The 18,026-nt window shown below is 48.1% G+C and overlaps 1 protein-coding gene across 1 annotated transcript in view; it reads right to left on the bottom strand.

Moving 5' to 3' along the window:
• Nucleotides 1–18,026, bottom strand: part of LOC147702040 (uncharacterized) — a 598,885-nt gene that overhangs the window by 70,173 nt on the left and 510,686 nt on the right. The gene's annotated exons all lie outside the window — the stretch shown is intronic.

The raw sequence follows: 18,026 nt of genomic DNA, 5'->3' as shown, positions 1-18,026 counted from the left end.
CAGTTTGTAGAGTTCTATTGGGAGGCGGTTAGGTCCTAAGGCTTTACCCGGGCGGAGGTCAATAATTGCACGCTGTAGCTCGGATGCTTCAAGCGGGCTTTCAAGGGCTTCTCGGTTCGTCGGACAGGCAGGGCATACGGATGTCCGTCAAGAGGGCCACTGAGTCCTCCTCTGGACGATCAGATTCCTGGCTATATACCTGCTGGTAGTGGCGCGCAAACTCCGCCACTATTTCCCAGGGTTCCGTGACCACAGTCCCAGAGGCCGTGAGGAGTTCGGGGACCACTCTATTGGCCAGCTGCTTCTTTTCGAGCCAGGCTATTACTTTCCCGGCTCTGTCTCCCTGATCGTATATCCGTCCCATCTTGTGTCTGGTGACCGTCTGAGCTTCCTGCGTGACCAGTTCCCTGTACTCAGCCGTTTTGAGCCGCAGCCTATGAAGTGCCTCGGGTGTCCCAAGGTCGCTGGCCTCCTGCTCCAGGAACTCCAGATCAGTTTCTACTGTGGTGATTTGTCGTTCTCTTTCCGCCTACCTGCTATGGTCCACAGCGCTTCCCCCCTGAGTACCGTTTTAAAGGCCTCCCATAGGGTGACTGGGGAGTCTACGGACCCTACATTGGTATTAAAGTAGTGGTTGATGAATTTGGTGAGTGCCTTCCTAGTCTCCTCGGTCTTCAGGTGCCAGGCGCTGATTGGTGTACTGCAACCCTCTCGTCGAGCCCCAAAGGCTAAGTGTGTGAAAATTGGTGAGTGGTCAGATATGCTTCGCGCTAAATGGGTGGCTTCATGTACCGTCATGTCGTGGTGCAGTAGGGTGAGGATGTAGTCGAGCCGGGAGAATGTGCGATGTGGCCCAGAGAAGAAAGTGAATTGGCTGTCTGTCGGGTGGAGCAGTCCCCAGACGTCGGTGAGCCCAAAGGCATCTAGAAAATTAGCCAGCCATGTCTGTCCAACTGGTATGTCCCTGGGGGGATGTCTGTCTAGGGCACCGGATATTACCGCATTGTAGTCACCCCCCAGTATCAAGTGCCCGTCAGGGAGGGAGAGTAGCATGGTACCTAGGTCAGCATACGCTCGGGTTTGAAGGCCCGGTGGGATGTAGACTGAGAGCAGGTTTAGGCGGCGGCCTTCCCATCTGCCTGACAACACCGCAAAGCAGCCCAGTGGGTCTTATTCAGTGTGGTCTATGTGGATGGGTAGTGAACGACACAGCAGTATCCCCACTCCCCTGGAACCTGAAGTGAAGCCTGAATGAACTGCAAGGGTATATCCACACCTGTTGAGGGCCTGACACGAGTTCCCCAAGAGCTGCGTTTCCTGCAATAATACTGCATCCGGCTGATACCTCCTGATGAACTGTAGGACTATAGTATGTTTGAGTCTGTCCCCTTCCTGTAGTAACGGGTTCCCAAGGCCTACATGCTCCGAAGATAACCCACTTACATTCAAGAACTGTTGGCACGGAAACTGAAAAATTCAAAGAACAAGTTTATTAGGACCCCATGGGGTGGTGGTACATTCCTACAGCACCCTTCGGTAATGCAAGAAGTATCACACCGAACATCGGTGTGACCCGTTCTTTTATGCAATTTACAGGTAATAAAAAGATAGGCGGTACAAAATTACAGAGCGTTATGTACATATATGGTCATTTTTTGGAACACAGCCAGCTCATTGGAGGGGTTACAACCCCGCTGGTCAGTTTGGCGGCACATTCCTGAGGGGTAACTGGTCAGTGGGGACTGCGCATGTACGGGCTTGACCAGTACTAAAAATAGCCTGTTGCTGGGCAAACTCGAGTGGTCAGTGGTACGGACAACGGACTAAAGGGCACGCTGGCCACGAGGCCGCTCATGATCTAAGATGGCCGCCGTGACATACAAGATGGCGTTTCCATGTATAGTCAATTTAAGCGGGAAAACGTGTAGCACAGCTAAGCGCTAACGCGGCCATTGTCAAATTACGACAGACGACCCTTTTAGCGTTTAGCTGAAGCTACCTCATAGTGAACATAATCAGGGTGTTCATCCTCAATATCGATTAACATTATTTGAGTTACTTCTTTATGAAGCATCATTTTGTCATGGGCAAGAGCTCGTCTTGATGGTACACAAGCTGATAAGCACATAGAACATAAAGCTGGGCCACATTGAATACATAAGCATACAAAGAACAGAATCCCCACAATGATACATAGAATCGTTAGCAACTTCCAACCCCAAGCGGCAAGCATTGACCAGAACCACCCTGAAAGAGTCCAAGTTCCATTGTCCGGGTGTATTTCAGCAGCTATCTTATGCAATTTTGAAATAGCATCATAAACAGATGGTGAATTGTCAGGTACATAAACACAGCAGCTGCTTCCGATAATTCTACATGCCCCCCCCCCACGGTCAGCTAGAACTACGTCTACCACCATTCTATTTTGGAGCGTAACAATCCTAGAAATCTGGAGTTCTTCCGTAATATTCCCAAGTGCAATGGCAGTATCATTGGCTACGGCCTCAACTACACGGGTCAATCGTCGTATTTTCCGACTATTCAGAGCGGCCCCCACAAAGGAAAACAGTCCCAAATTAAAGTCCACATATTGCTGTAAGGCAGTATCGGTCTGGTCGATATCGTCCAGAACAATAGTCCGTTTGACACGATTCAAAACAAAGTCGTGGTACAAAATATAATCGTTATGGTACATTGGTGGGGCGATGAATACAGGGGGTAGTACAAAAGATACATAACAAGTGCCTAACCATCCCAACGGAAGCTGATGATAACCCTTCGTTCCACAAATGAAATACGTATTGCAAGATGCTACAAATGATATGCCATTCGGGCTATCAAATGTAAGTGTGGTGTTGCATTCACTTTTCCCCACCGGAATTGATCCTTTATTGCGTATACACAGATCAGCTTTAGTAGCAATGACATTAATGACATGTGAGCTGGATACATTGATATTCCGTTGATTACTGTACACACGCGGGGCAGACACGTTATCGGGGCGGTACTCCTCCCATTCAAATCGAGTACCCTCAGCCCGTGGAAACCCATCCCTGTCGTGATAACAAATTTTATTCAAACGGAAAAGCACCCCCCCTTTCGTTGGCCATCTCAGAGTAAAGAGGAGAGTGTACCAGGCATTACAGGATCCATTATGTGAAAACGGGAGAGGAATGAGTGGAGTGCCCCCTTTCTTCTGGTGCCCAGGCAACATCCCACACACCCAGCAATTGGACGTATTTGTCATGTTATGCGTATGATGCAAAATCTGGATAAAACTATTATTCAAATAAATCTGTCGGTGCCGTTCTTCATGATAGGGCAAGGTGAAGTGAAAATGTTCAGATGGAGCCGGGGTAGTCGGCAGCAAATGTTCACGTGCAGGTACCATAAGTTCAACTACCCAGGCTATCACAGCTATTACCACAATGGCCAAGACAAAAAGAATGGCACCCAATATTCTTTTGTCTCGTGATGCAGAAGACGCCATAGTTCAAAAAGTTCTCAGATAGTTCAGATTGTTCACAAAGTCTCAGATATACATGTGTATATACCTAAAAAAGAAAAATACGGTGCTGAGCTCCGAGGTAGCCGCTGTTTTCTTCTCCGGGGTCAAGATGGGTTTCGCTACTCTTGGCAGAACTGATCCCCCCCCCCTTGAGATTCCCGGTTTCCGTTTCACAAACCCCAGAGCGGTAACCAACCAGTCTCGAAAACCAAAAATCTTCTTATCGTGGCCGCAGATTATAACGCTCTCGTCCAGCAACAGTGTGGTCCGGGAAGGCTCCCTCAACTTCGGCCGACGTCACAGCTGGGCTCTTTTCTTTCTCCAGAATCTCTTTGTAATCGGTTAACACAGCAGGATTCACCAGATCAGGAGAGACACGACGGCAGTGTGTTGAATGCACCCACCGCTTCCTATTGGTCACTCGTACAGCTGTCCGGGTCGCCAGAAGGACCTGCTCAGGGCCCCGCCACCTCGGTTCCAAGCTGCTCGCCCTCTCAAACGATCTGATCATAACGTGATCACCAGGGCGAAGATCATGGCCCTCTCCAGTAGAGTTGTCAGGGAGCGCTTCTCGAACCTGTTGATGAATAGAAAGCAAATCATTTGTTAATCGTGCCAAATAATCGTTCATCATTATACAAGGCACATAATGTATTAATCGCGGCTTGGGCACCCCCCAAATATTCATAGGCCTTCCAAACACCACCTCATACGGTGTGAGGCCAGTTCGCGAGTGGGGCACTGATCTAAGAGAGAGTAATGCTAGCGGCAAAGCATCCGGCCACTTCAATGTCGTAGACGCCACAATCTTAGCCAGTTTGAGTTTCAACGTGGCATTGTACCGCTCAACAAGACCTGCCGACTGAGGGTGGAAAACAGCATGAAACTTCTGCTGAATCCCTAGCCCCTTCAGCACATATTCCACAATTTTCCCGACAAAATGAGGCCCATTATCGCTCCACAAAAATTTGCAAACTCCAAATCGAGGGAAAAACTCCTTAAGCAACACCTTAGCTGTTGTCAGAGCTGTATTGTCTTTCGTGGGGAAAGCCTCTACCCATTTGCTAAAAGCACATACCACCACTAAGACATACTTCAGGTTGTTGCAACGCTCAAGCTGGATATAATCCATTTGGAGTACCTCGAATGGTGCGGAAGGTGGAACGAACCCTCCTTTCGGAGTATGGGTCCCCTTTGCAGGATTGTGCTGCAAACATACCAGGCAGGTCTGCACTGCTCTCTTGGCGGTATTAGCAATCTCGGGATGTTCCCAAACTCGTGTTAACAGTCGAGTGATTGCAAGAGCTCCCACATGCGCCAACCCATGTGTCATCTGGACCATCGCTTGCAAGTAAGCGGCAGGCAATTTCCATTTCTCCATGTCCTTGCTTCTCCAACAACCTTCATCATCTAGCACCCCATCTGCTGCCCATGCCGCAAGTTCTGATTCAGTAGCTGATTTCTGAATATCTAATATCTCTGCTCTAGCATCATTCCATCGCTCAGCCTGTGATTGTGTCACGTACATGGGGGAGTCAGTTCGGGACATAGCCGTTTGTCTCGCTATGCTGTCCGCAAAGGCATTTCCTTGACCCACTTTATCAGTGATCTTTTTATGGGCACTACATTTTATTATCGCTACTTTCTTTGGACAAAGCAACGCGTTTAGGAGATCACGCACTAGTTCTCCGTGCATAATGTGTACTCCGTGAGAAGTCAAAAACCCACGTTCTCTCCAGAGTAGCCCGAAGTCATGTGCTACTCCGAAGGCGTACCGGCTGTCTGTGTATATGTTCACACATAGGCCAGCATTCAATTCGCAGGCTCTTGTCAAAGCTATCAGCTCCGCTGCTTGAGCCGATTTCTGTGGTATTCTAGCTGTTTCTACCACTGTCTTAAGTGTCGTGATCGCATAGGCTGCGGAAGTCGTGCCATCTGGCAGCCTCAAACACGATCCATCAACCCACAGTTCCCCATCCACATCTGGAAGTGGCATATCCTGTAAGTCGACACGACCCTTTGTCTATTCCTCGGTCAGAAAAACACAGTCATGATGTTTTTCTTCCTGACCCTCCTCAACCGGATAGGGCAATAAAGTGGCAGGGTTCAGGGTGCACATCTTTTCAGTGTGATATGTGGCGCCAACAGTGTAAGCTCATATCCTGTTAACCGTGCACTCGTAAGATATTGAGTCTTTGTTTGATTTAGCAGGGCATCTACTGCGTGGGGAACTAGCACCAACAATTTGTGCGATAACACTATTCCCTCACTCTGCCTTATAGCTACTGCTGTTGCTGCCACTGCTCGAAAACACCCAGGTAACCCTTGTGCTACAGGATCGAGATGGCAGAGAAATACGCGCATGGCCTCTGCTTATCCCCGTGTGCTTGCACTAACACTGACAACGCGCACCCATCTTTCTCGTGCACGTACAATGTGAAAATCTTCGTGTAATCTGGTGTACCTAATACAGGGGCGGAGCAAAGGGCCTGTCTCAATTGTTCAAAAGCATTCTGACATTCATCTGTCCATTCAAGGGGCATTGGCGTAGCTTTGGACAGTAACGCTAGCAAAGGTTTTATGATGTGCGAAAACCCCATGATCCACTGCCTACAAAAGGACGTTAACCCTATGAAGGCGCGTACATCTCTCTGTGTGCGGGGGACTGGTGTGTCTAAAATCGCCTGAATTCGATCTGATGTTAATGCACGCCCCTCCTTAGACAAAAGATGACCGAGGTAGGTCACCTTGGGTCTACAGTATTGAAGTTTTTTCTTAGAAACCTTGTGATTATTCTGTGCCAAGAAAGAAAGCAACGCAATCGTACTCTCCTCACATTGTGCATAAGAATCTGCAGCAAGCAGAAGATCATCCATGTATTGAATAAGGACAACCCCAGACTGTAACTCAAAGGAATCAAGCTGTCTTTTCAGAGCCTGGCTGTAGATACTAGGGCTCTCAGTGTAACCTTGAGGAACACAACAAAATCTATACGATTTATTATTTAACGTGAAGCCAAACAAATAACTGCTATCAGGATGGACAGGGATGGAAAAGAACGCATTTTTCAAGTCAATTACACTAAAGGTCGTGGCCGTTGGTGGCACCAATGTAAGCAAGGTCGTAATGTCGGACACCACCGGGTATTGGGGAATGACAATTTTGTTAATCTCTCTCAAGTGATTAATAAAAAACCGATAGACTTTGTCGTCAGTATCTCTCTTAAGAATCGGGAGAATAGGGCTGTTACAAACATTATAAGGAACCTCCTCCACCACTCCTGCAGTTATCAAATCTTGAACAATGTGTGTCAGGGCAATTTCACCTTCCCTCGAAATCTTATACTGTGGCACCCGTGGCAGAGAGGCCCCCTCCTTAACAGTAATGTGAATAGGTGGAATACGCATCTCTCCCACATCCGTGTCTGAGGTCGCCCATAACGTGTGCGGGAGAGAGGCCAAAGCTGGAGTGTCTAATATAGTGCAAAACCTATCTGAGTCAGGATAATTGTCATTCAGGATAACCCGCACTCCCTCAGGAGCGCACCGTATCGTTGCTCAAAAATATTTAAGCAAATCAATGCCCAGGATATTATCTGGTGTATGGGGCGATAGCAAAAATTTACCAAAACTAAAAAATTTGTCGAGACAAAGTGCAAGGGGTTTTGGCAATGGGCTAGGGGAGGGTGTGCCATCGAACCCTACACATGTTATCATTTCGCCAGACAGGGGAGCCCTCGGAACCAAGTTTTTTGACAAAGCGCTACGAGTAGCTCCTGTGTCGACTAGGAATTGATCAGTAGAACCCAAAATGCCCGCTGTTACATATGGACCCTTCTGATCTACTGGCACTTCAATTGATTCCGTACCCCATCCTACGCAGTCCTATGCATGCACATAATCCTGGTGTTCCACATTCTCACCCTCCGAGATCTGATATTGGTTTCGTCTATCAAAAGTATTTCGTTCGTCCTGGCCACGGCCCCTTTCCTCAGCCCTTCTACGATCACCTCCTCCACCTCTCGCCCCCGTATAACTGCCCCTCGACCTACCACCTCCTCGACCACGCTGGCTACGTTGTTCACGAAGTACCGGACAATCTTCAGCCCAATGCCCAAACTCTTTACAATAAGCACATTGATCCTCCGCTATATCCGTACGTCCATACGACGTATTGCCTCCACCTCGTCTACCTCTATCATTCCCTCTATTTTGTGTTCCACGACCCTGTGCCAACATCACCTTCGTTTTCAATTCCTTCGCTTTCTTATCAACACTTTCTTTAGCCTCCAACTCCTGCCGCTCATAGTACTGAGCCATAGTTAACAAAGACGCAGGGGTCGCCGTGGCCCAGGAACTTTCACTCGATTTTAATCGTTTTGCAATCTCCGGTAGGAGATTAGCCACATACTTATCTACAAACAAATGCCGACCCGTATCGTCTGTTAAAGATTAACCACTGTAATCATGAAACGCCTCTTCGAAGCGTGTAAAGAAATCTGAAACCGTTTCATCTGGCTTTTGTTTGCACGAAGCTAACATGGTCCAATCGATCTTTTTAGAAGGTACGAGTGTTAGCCGCCGGGAGGTCTAATATCAACTGGCAAGGCTTACATGCCAGTTCCCTATCTAAATCAGCAGCATTTATTTCTTTCCATGTCCCCCCCAAGTATTGTTTCATCACTATTTTTACGAATTTGTCTCCACATATCAGGCGGAAGAATTAACCCAAAAAACAGATCTATGTCGACAAGAGTCATCACACAAGACGAAATAGCCCCTTCCACCCCTTCATAGAATGCTGCCGGATTTTTACGAAGATCAGATTAAGAATTTTTCAACGCCATAACATCCGCTCTATTCCAAGGCGTATACACCCAGTTATATATAAAATATCCCTTCGCATCCTTTGACAGTTTATCATCATCTGTACCTTCCCCTTTTGGTGGAACATACAAAGGTGCAGCTTCACGCATAGGCATAACATGCAGTGCAGAACTCTTATCTGAACCCCGGAGAGAACACTCCTTAGACTGCCCATTAGACTCCGGCCCGGACTTCTTATTCTTTTTCCGCTCGTCCCGCAATCTGGTAGTCTCATCTCGGAGCTGAATCAGTTGCTTGTAAAGGGCATCGACATCTGCAAGATCAAATATACCTTTATCCAAATTCTCACGGTGAACTGACACATCCTTAGGTTCTAACGTATCTGAAAGTTGGCGATATGCGATAACAACTTCATCTGCCAAAGTAGCCAAAAAATACAGTAATTCTTGGTCTGTCCATGTATCCCTTTCAGTAACAACGTCAGACTGAGAAACAAAATTCGTATTCACTTTACGAGCCCAACTACGTAAATGTGCGGATCTCTCCGCAGAAAACCTGACACCAGATGTACCCTTCTTCCCTGGCTTATCCTGTCCGTCATCATCCGATTCTGCAGTTGGAGCCGTAGGCGAAACGTACGGAGGCGGTGATCGATCTAGCAATGAAAAATCATCAATTTCATTATTAAGGACAGGATAAAGCGGTCGGCGAATACGGAATTGACCAGTCGTTTGCAATTTACGTTCCCGTTCCTCCCTCTCTTTCTTCTCCTGAGCCTCCTTTTCCTCAAGCTGTAAAGCCTTATCACGAGCAGCCTTGCGCTGCTCTTTGTCCGCCAAGGCAACTTCACGTTTCATTCGCTCACGCACCGCTTTCTCCCACATTCGTACACAATCAAACATATTTTGTCTAGACCTTCGTTGAAACAAACATTGCTCCACAAACTGTACTTTGCGTAAATCGAACGACCCATGTAGAGGCCATTGCAATTCAGGATCCGATTTAGTATACTTATTCCATAATTTGCTGTACATTATAGGGGGAAGGTCAAATTTGATATACATTTCCCGATTTGGTGTTCCTTCTGGGGGAGCCGGCTGTGCTTCCGCTAACCTAATTGTGGTACCATTTCCAAGACAGCACATTCCTCGGAGTGTGCTTAAAACAGGCATGTTCAAAAAGTATCACGAAAGCGCAATACCGTATAAAATGGTACTTACAGTACTTCACACAAACGTGCCGCTCAAAGGAAAAAAACAAAATTAGAGAAACATCTCTACATGCCTGCCTATGTGAAGTGCACTACACATATAGATTCAAAGATCACAAATTCACAAATGTTAGCTAACTCAAATCAAAATCATAGGTCATAGAGCTTCGGCAAGCGTCCGAGGACTACCTCACCGATCACAAATCATAGAACTTCAGTAAGCGTCCGCAGACTACCTTACCGATCACAAATCTTACCCAGAGTCTCAAAAAGTCCAGATTCCAACTGCCAAGGTCTTTTAATCGAATCAGCCAAACGGCACTTTTCCAGCAACGCAGACGATCGAGAACTCAGTCGGAGACCGGCGCCACCTGGAAGGTCAGATCAGAAGGAAAGGAAGAAACACCGCGGGTGCCAAGACTCGGGTCACTCGGTGGCAGCGTACGCGTCCATGGCGAGTTTCCAAACCTTCGTCACGACCTCTCCTTCGGGCATCCGAGTCGCTGATGAGTCCCTTCGTGGTCGCCAATTTGTAGTAACGGGTTCCCAAGGCCTACATGCTCCGAAGATAACCCACTTACATTCAAGAACTGTTGGCACGGAAACTGAAAAATTCAAAGAACAAGTTTATTAGGACCCCATGGGGTGGTGGTACATTCCTACAGCACCCTTCGGTAATGCAAGAAGTATCACACTGAACATCGGTGTGACCCGTTCTTTTATGCAATTTACAGGTAATAAAAAGATAGGCGGTACAAAATTACAGAGCGTTATGTACATATATGGTCATTTTTTGGAACACAGCCAGCTCATTGGAGGGGTTACAACCCCGCTTGTCAGTTTGGCGGCACATTCCTGAGGGGTAACTGGTCAGTGGGGACTGCGCATGTACGGGCTTGACCAGTACTAAAAATAGCCTGTTGCTGGGCAAACTCGAGTGGTCAGTGGTACGGACAACGGACTAAAGGGCACGCTGGCCACGAGGCCGCTCATGATCTAAGATGGCCGCCATGACATACAAGATGGCGTTTCCATGTATAGTCAATTTAAGCGGGAAAACGTGTAGCACAGCTAAGCGCTAACGCGGCCATTGTCAAATTACGACATTCCCCATTAACGTTCCAGCTTAGGACTTTGAGATTTTTTTCCCACCTATTAGCCATAACCGTTGCCTTGTGGAGGAACTTGTGTCCGTGACCTGGTGCAGAAGTCAAGACTTACCGTATGAGCTACATTTGACTTCACAACCTTCCCAGCTCCCCTCCCCCCAGTTACCCCACAAACAGTCATGTTGAATGCAAACATTAACACCTTCCATAAACCCGTGGCCCACAGAACCCATCCCACCCCAGGGAAAAACCCCACCCTGTGAACAATCCCCCCACCCTGCTCCCTGCTCCGTGGGCTTCAAACTACCCACAACCCCAATTAGCAGAGCGCATGTCGCCCAGCCCCACCCCGGAGAAAACAAACAGATTCCCCCCCGAGGAAAACTCTGTTAGTGAGCATGTGTGCCAGACCCAACTCCAGCCGCCATGCCTGTGTCCCCAAAGTATAAGTCCCTCAGGTGGACCGCCTTGCATAAGTCTGTTCAAGAGTACAATAGTCATAATGGAATGCGACCGCCTCCCACCTTAGGAGCCAAGAGTCTTACCGCTGTGGGCGCTCGTGCAGTTCCATTCAACGCAGCATGATTCCGCAGGGCAAGACCTCACCGTGCTGTGTCGTCGTGAGGGGAGTCCCAACGGGGACTATTTCATCTGGAGCGCCATGACTGCTGACTCCGGTCAGCCTCTGCTGGCTTCTCCGCTGCCGACCCTGGGGATGGTGCTCCCGGTTCCCTCCAGTTGCCATGGTTCTGTGTTGCCGGCGCTTCCGGCGCCAGCCCATCGAGCCATTCCTGGACCGCCTCTGGAGAAGTGAAGAATCGCGATTTGCCCCCCGATATGACCTTGAGTTTCGCGGGGTAAAACATCATGTACTTGATACCACGCTCCCGAAGTGCCGCTTTCACCCCCGTGTACGAGCGCCGATCCTGTTGAACCTGCATTGTAAAGTCTGGAAAGAACCGGACCGTGGTTCCTTCGTACTGCAGGTCTCCCTGTTGTCTGGCAGCTTGGAGGATGGCATCGCGGTCTCTGTAGTTTAGGACCTTGGCAATTATTGTTTGCGGCGGGCCTCCAGGCTTGGGGACAAGGGCCCGATGAGCCCGTTCGATAGTAAAGAACTTGGAGAGTCTCTTGGGCCGCAAGTGGTTGAGGATCAGGTCCTCTAGAAACAGCTCGGGACTGTGCGCCTCTGAATCCTCCGGCACACCAACGACTCATATATTGCTCCATCTGGCCCTCCCTTCCTGGTCTTCCAGCCGCATGGCCATGAGGCGGTGTTGGTGGACAAGTTCTTTTACCCGCCCGTCCAGTCGTTTCGTGGAGGCCCGGAGTTCCCTGATGTCCGCCTCATTGGTCTTGGACCTGTCGGTGGTCTTACCGAGGTCAGTGCGCAGCAGGTTTACCTCAATCATAATTTTGTCCATTTTTGATTTGAGCGTGGTGCACAGTGTTTGTATGGCAGCCATTATTGAGGTCAGTGAGGGCTCCGCCGCGCCCGCGGAACCTCTCCCCTGCGCTCCGGACTGTGCAGGGCCAGTCGCCACTGCGTATTTGTCAAGTTTATTTGTTTGGGTCGTTAGCCCCGACTTAGGACTCATCCTCGATGTTGGCGCCAAAATCCCGCGGTCCCACAACACTGTCCTGTGGCCGTGAGGTTTCGCACCCCCCTGCGCAGTAAGTCGGTTCAGGCCGGGGGACGAGCAGTCACTTGGTGTAAAGGGCTCCCCTGGCAGGCATGTGTCCACTCACCAGCCGGGCCCGCATCGTTGGTCACGAGAGCAGGTCCCGCACCGCGACGGGTCACAGCACGCCCCCGACAGTCAGCACTCCTCAGGATGTCCCCCGGTGATGCTCAGAGGTCGGCCAGTAGGAGCAAGTGATCCGCTCCTCCACTCGGCGTTCAGGGGCCGCGCCCCGCTCCCGTAGCAGCCGAGACGCCTACCCCAGCATGGGCGCCGGCCGCAAGCGAAGTGTTTGCAGGGGTCCTCGTTGCCCTGGCTCTCGGTGCACCGGCCGCTCCACAGGTCTGCACCCGCTCAGCAGCCCACCCGGGTCCTCCACCACCCAGTCCCGGCAGGCACAGGGTACCACATCCGCTCAGCCCAGCGCCGCCCTCCTCCGGGATGTTGAGCCGGTCTCCGCAATGGCCGCGAGGTAGGCCGCAAGCCGGGGCCTCAAGTTTGGCGGCGCCGGCCCCTGGGCTCCAAGGCGCGATCTCGGGGCAGCCGCTGTGGTCGATGCAGCGGCGTTTCGGCCCTGTTCGGAGCTCGGACTCCGCTCCAAGCCCAGAACGGCAGCGCTACTCCTGAGGGAGCTGGTGGGCTAGGTTACGGGCGCGCCAACAAGGATCAGGCTAGCGGATTTAACAGAGACAGCAGTCGTCCCGGCGGAGCTCCGCGACTAGGCGGCCATCTTCGTTGGCTCCTGGCCATGCCCCACGTAACTTTTTTTCTAAATACAAATATTTAAAACTTATCTGGCTATCAGTTTCTTCTAACATTTATTAATGTTAAAGTATTAATAATTTGCCAACACTACACTTTTTACCATATTAATGCAAAAAGGACTTTTAGAAATTACTGTACACTACAAACACATACTACCCCCACACAGGGCCGGACTGGCTACCGGGCAGTTGTGTGTGCTGCTGAGCTGGGGGATGTTTTTGTTGATAGGGACCTGCGTGTGAAAAACTAATTTCGCTGCGCACGCAGGTCCCCATCAACGAAATAAGCCCCCACCACAGAGAAATTAGCCCCCAGCTCGGCAGCACACACAACTTCCCGGTAGCCAATCATGCCCTGCCCCCACACCACTACAAACACATATCTGTAGAATCAAAACCTTGAAATTCTCCTACTTCTACTGCAATACAATTAACCTCAAATAAGGTTTTGGACACTAAAAGTGTTCAAAATATTACTCCCACTCCAATCTAACTTAACTCAGGGAAGAGACTGGACACCAAAGGGTCAATATTTTGGAGCCATTGCTTTTAGCTTTCACACTGTACATATAATTTCACTCTCACAAATTGCGCCGTTCAAGCTGTCCACTATTGTTACTTGCGTCGCCACCTATGTCACATGCACATACCGAGCACCAAGTGCAATTCGGGTTGTTTTTTAATTCACTTTTATACAGTGCTGCTACAACTGTATGCCCTATCTGTGCTTAAATACATGATGCTACTAGCACATTCTAAAAACTAATTGAGTCTCCTTTTTCTTTGCAAGTAATGCCTTTGGTATACATGTTTAACTGTCTATACATTGATACCTTTTGGGATATTGTTTGTTTGTTTTATTTTTTTACACTAAACGGGCAACATTAACCATTCTTACTGCAACAAAACCTATCTCAGGGAAGTTTTGGATAATAAAAGGGGCAACATTTACTAGTCCCACTCCAATCTAACTTAAGTTAGGGAAGGGCTGGAGACTAGAGGGAGAACTATACTATTCTCACTCCAGTAAAACTCAACATAGGGAAGGAGCTGGATAGAAAAACAGCTACATTAAACATTCCCACTGCACTAAAATGTATCTCAGAGAATAATTTTGGACACTAAAAGGGGTAACATCTATTTCCACTATAATTTAACTTAGTGTTTTCAAATTTATTTTACACTTTAACAACATAGTTTCAAAATGTCATTACAATTTTTAAATAATTTTCTTAAATTGTAGAAATTATTTTTGATTTTCTCTAAAGTAATAATAACTTATTATCAAACATGACATAACACAATGTATTTGAAAATAAATACATATCTAAATTATTCTTTAATTTACACCAATGTTTCTATTTTTTGTACTTTATTTTAATGTATAGAAAAGTCAATATTAATATAAAATATTTTTCAAAAAGTGAAATTCAAATTTTTTTTCTAGTTACTTAAATCACGAAAAAATAAGAAAACACCCTATTTTATTATTAATTCTACACCACACTTCAAGCAAAAAATGTAATGTAATGTATGACAATTATGAAACACATATGCAAAATATAAACACTAATACATATTTTATTTAAATCCCCCCACCGCTTATCCCCATGAACCCAAATACCTGTTCCTAAAATACCTACATTTTTTTTCTACAGATTTTAAATTAAGATAAAAAAGTTAGCTTGAAGTTTTCATTCTTGCCTGAATATTGCTTCGCAAATAAGGAACCATGCCGCACGTGCTTTTAACTTCAAAGCAGAATGCAGCACCCCCAGCCCGCGCTCGGAGCCCGGGTTCGATGGCACCTGTCGCACAGTCCTAGCTAGCGCAGTACTGCAATAGTATGTGCGTTTCGGATCAGATTGTGGCTGTCTACATTTGCTGGGACTAATCAAGTAACACTGATGCCACTTGCCACATTTGCCAAACATATCCACTAAATAATCCAGGTCAGGTTTGCAGAACTGGCTCATCAAAAGAATCAAAAAGCTTTTTTCAAGACCGCAGTGTTTACACTGGTCAGTTACTAGTGCAGCCGCGGTGCGTCCATTGGGGCATAGGGGCATATCCCCACTAAGCCTGGAAGCACCACAAAAAATATTTTTGTGACATTGTCATAATATATAATAAGCGCCGCAGCGCAGCGCTTCAATCTGGGACACACCCAATTGAATTCGGAGAGTGCGCAGGGGCAGGGAGTGGGGCTGGCTGGTCTGCTGCAGCTTGAGTGACAGTCTGCAGCATGCCAGCAGCAGTACTGCGCATGTGGATTTTTGGCTTGCACCTAGCCCGAGCATGCGCACAGGTAACCTAACTTAAGAGGGACCGAAGGGGGTGCTGCTATAGCTTGGCAGCAGTAGCCCCCAGGGTTTCAAAGGTGCCAGGGCGAGTAGTCAGTGTGCCCACCTAGCCAATCCTGGCGCTGCATGCAGCGCCAGGATTGGCTGGTCCACCACGCTGAAGGGCAGGCACTCCTTTATTGGATGCCGCGCGTGGGTGGTGGCACACTGCCTCAGCCGCACTGCATATGGCCAATCACGGTAACTTCAGCATATGAAGTCATGCAGTGATTGGCCATGGAACGTGCACGCGCTGTGATGTTTCTTTTCAGTACTACTGTACTAGTAGTAGTTTCTACTTAGGGTTCGAGTCGCCACGTGCGCGCAGGCAGCAGCAGACGTCCGACTTAACCAACTGGAGCTCTTCTCAGCTAGCCCATACTTGATGCGGGACCCTCCTGAGGTCTGTACCCATACGATATATTCTTACGGACTAAGGCACAAATGATCTGGCTGTCATGATCTATTGCAATTGTTTGGGCGGAAAGTCCGGAGGCAATCTGGGGACGGGAGGGGGCCATACTTTTTGCAGCCACTTGTGTCGCACTCACAGTGTACATAATTCAGCAAATGTAGCACGGGGGCACAATTTCAAGAACAGCAAAAAACAGGGCTGTATAATCCACCACATGTTAACTGCGGCTCTTGGGGTAGCCTTGAGGGTCCATACTGGGGGAGTGGGCATTAGCGGCTATGCTGCAGTGCCTGCTACAATCAATGATTTTGCTGTATTAATTAATGGGTGACCAGCGACACCATGACCAACCCGACCCAGCTGGGCCCACCGGGGCTAATTGATTACTCCCTGCGGCGGCTGGAGAGGTGGTATGTTGGCAGCTCAGCTGGGCTGCCAACATACCACTGTAAGTCCCCAGGCACAAGGAGAGAGGTGAGCCAGGCAGCCGTGTACCTGCTCTCACTGGCTGCCACTGCAAAAGTAAGTGTGTCTAGAGCGAGGGACAATAAATCATTTGGCAGCGCACCGCGGGATAATGCTTTAAAATGAAAGTCCAAATGTGCTTCCATGTACACACTACCCGGCCGCACTTGCAGACACACACACATGACATGCACATTTAGCTTTGGTGAATCGGATGTGCACGCGCAGGCTGCTCGGCCTGGTGCCAGCAGCACACATTCCGCTGACGGAGCAGGTTTTCTGATGGTTGCTTTATTTGTGAGATGGCACGCTGTGGGCAGCGGGCAGCTGACTGACGGTACTTTCTGTGTGTGTGGGGCCCTGGGTATCGGGAAGTTCTGTGCATCTGATCAGGAAGTGTGCTGCACAGACAGGGGACGGGGAGCGCAGGAGCTTTTCGCTGAATGTCCAGAGGGATGAAATACATGTCTCGGGTGAATTTAGGTTTTCTTAGCGCCTCCTGGGACAACAAATCCAATTTGAAGGAGCACAGGACAGGCCTGACGCAGTCTACCCAGGGCTAGGCTTGTTGATACTAGTGTACTCCCGTACAAGGCTTTGACAGAATGATTACTTGTTGAGGGTGCATGGTGGGTAAGTCTAGTAATAGTAGTAGTGGTAGGTGTGCATTCCTGGGCAACAGTTGTTGTACAACTTGAGCTGACTCACAGATTGGGGCTTTTTGAATTTATAGTGAGGAAAAACATTCTGTTGAGAAATTATATGCGTGGAGCAGATACTCTTCTAATATGCTTATTTATTCGGCTGAGTGGATTTCATAAAATGTTTCAGTTTTTGTGAATTTGTCGGCTCTCTACTCTTCCTGACCCACATATATCATTAGACATCGCTATGAATCAGCAAAATATTGCATTTAAAAGAAAGCATTTTGTCACATTTTATTGTTTTGCCATTTTACACACAAAATAAAAAATCACTCGGACCTAGTCTCTTGCCCTTTTTAGATCGAGCCTATCAGCGTGCATGCGCTGCTCTGAGAGGCTTAACACGCAAATACTGCAGTGCTGCACTAGTTTCTAACGATCTGTTCATTTGTCTGTAACACAATCCACCTGTTGGTGACATTGTCTGTGCTTGTGATGCACTCTCACATTGGTGGCCTTTGATGTCTCTTGGTGACACAGTGCAAGGATATGTGACATTGTGAATACATTGAGCAACACTGCCTGTGTGCATTGGTGACATCATGGACAGTTATGAGCAAGATCTGTGTGTACATCCCATCACCATCATCAGCATCTTCGGCTTTCTCAAATTTGCTTGGAAATGCACGATTGTTCTTCTCTTTTTTCAAAAATGTATCGGGGGGGGGTAACCCCCTCAAACCCCCCTTATGGGGTTTGGGGTCGCTACGGTGCACTATGCAAATCAGTTTGCACCCCACCACTTTAAAATGTCACCAACCGCCCCTGTACTAGTGAGCAGTTTTTGATGTTGGGCATGAATTTCACATTGTTTGCAATAATTGCTGGTATAAAACGTAATTTGTGTGGCCGACATTGGGAAACCGTTCACATTTAATTTCTTATACTGAGATCCACAGACCTACTTGCACGTCGGTGATAAACATTTCTTAACAGAAAGGGGAGTGTTTTATGTCTCCAAAATGTAGGATTTTTGTTGTGTTTTTGCAGAATTCATTTTT

The sequence above is a fragment of the Lissotriton vulgaris genome, chromosome 7 (genome assembly GCF_964263255.1).
Source record: "Lissotriton vulgaris chromosome 7, aLisVul1.2, whole genome shotgun sequence".
NCBI lineage: Eukaryota > Metazoa > Chordata > Amphibia > Caudata > Salamandridae > Lissotriton > Lissotriton vulgaris.
Note: the sequence above shows the minus strand (reverse complement) of the source record. Positions and strands in the feature narration are given on the sequence as shown.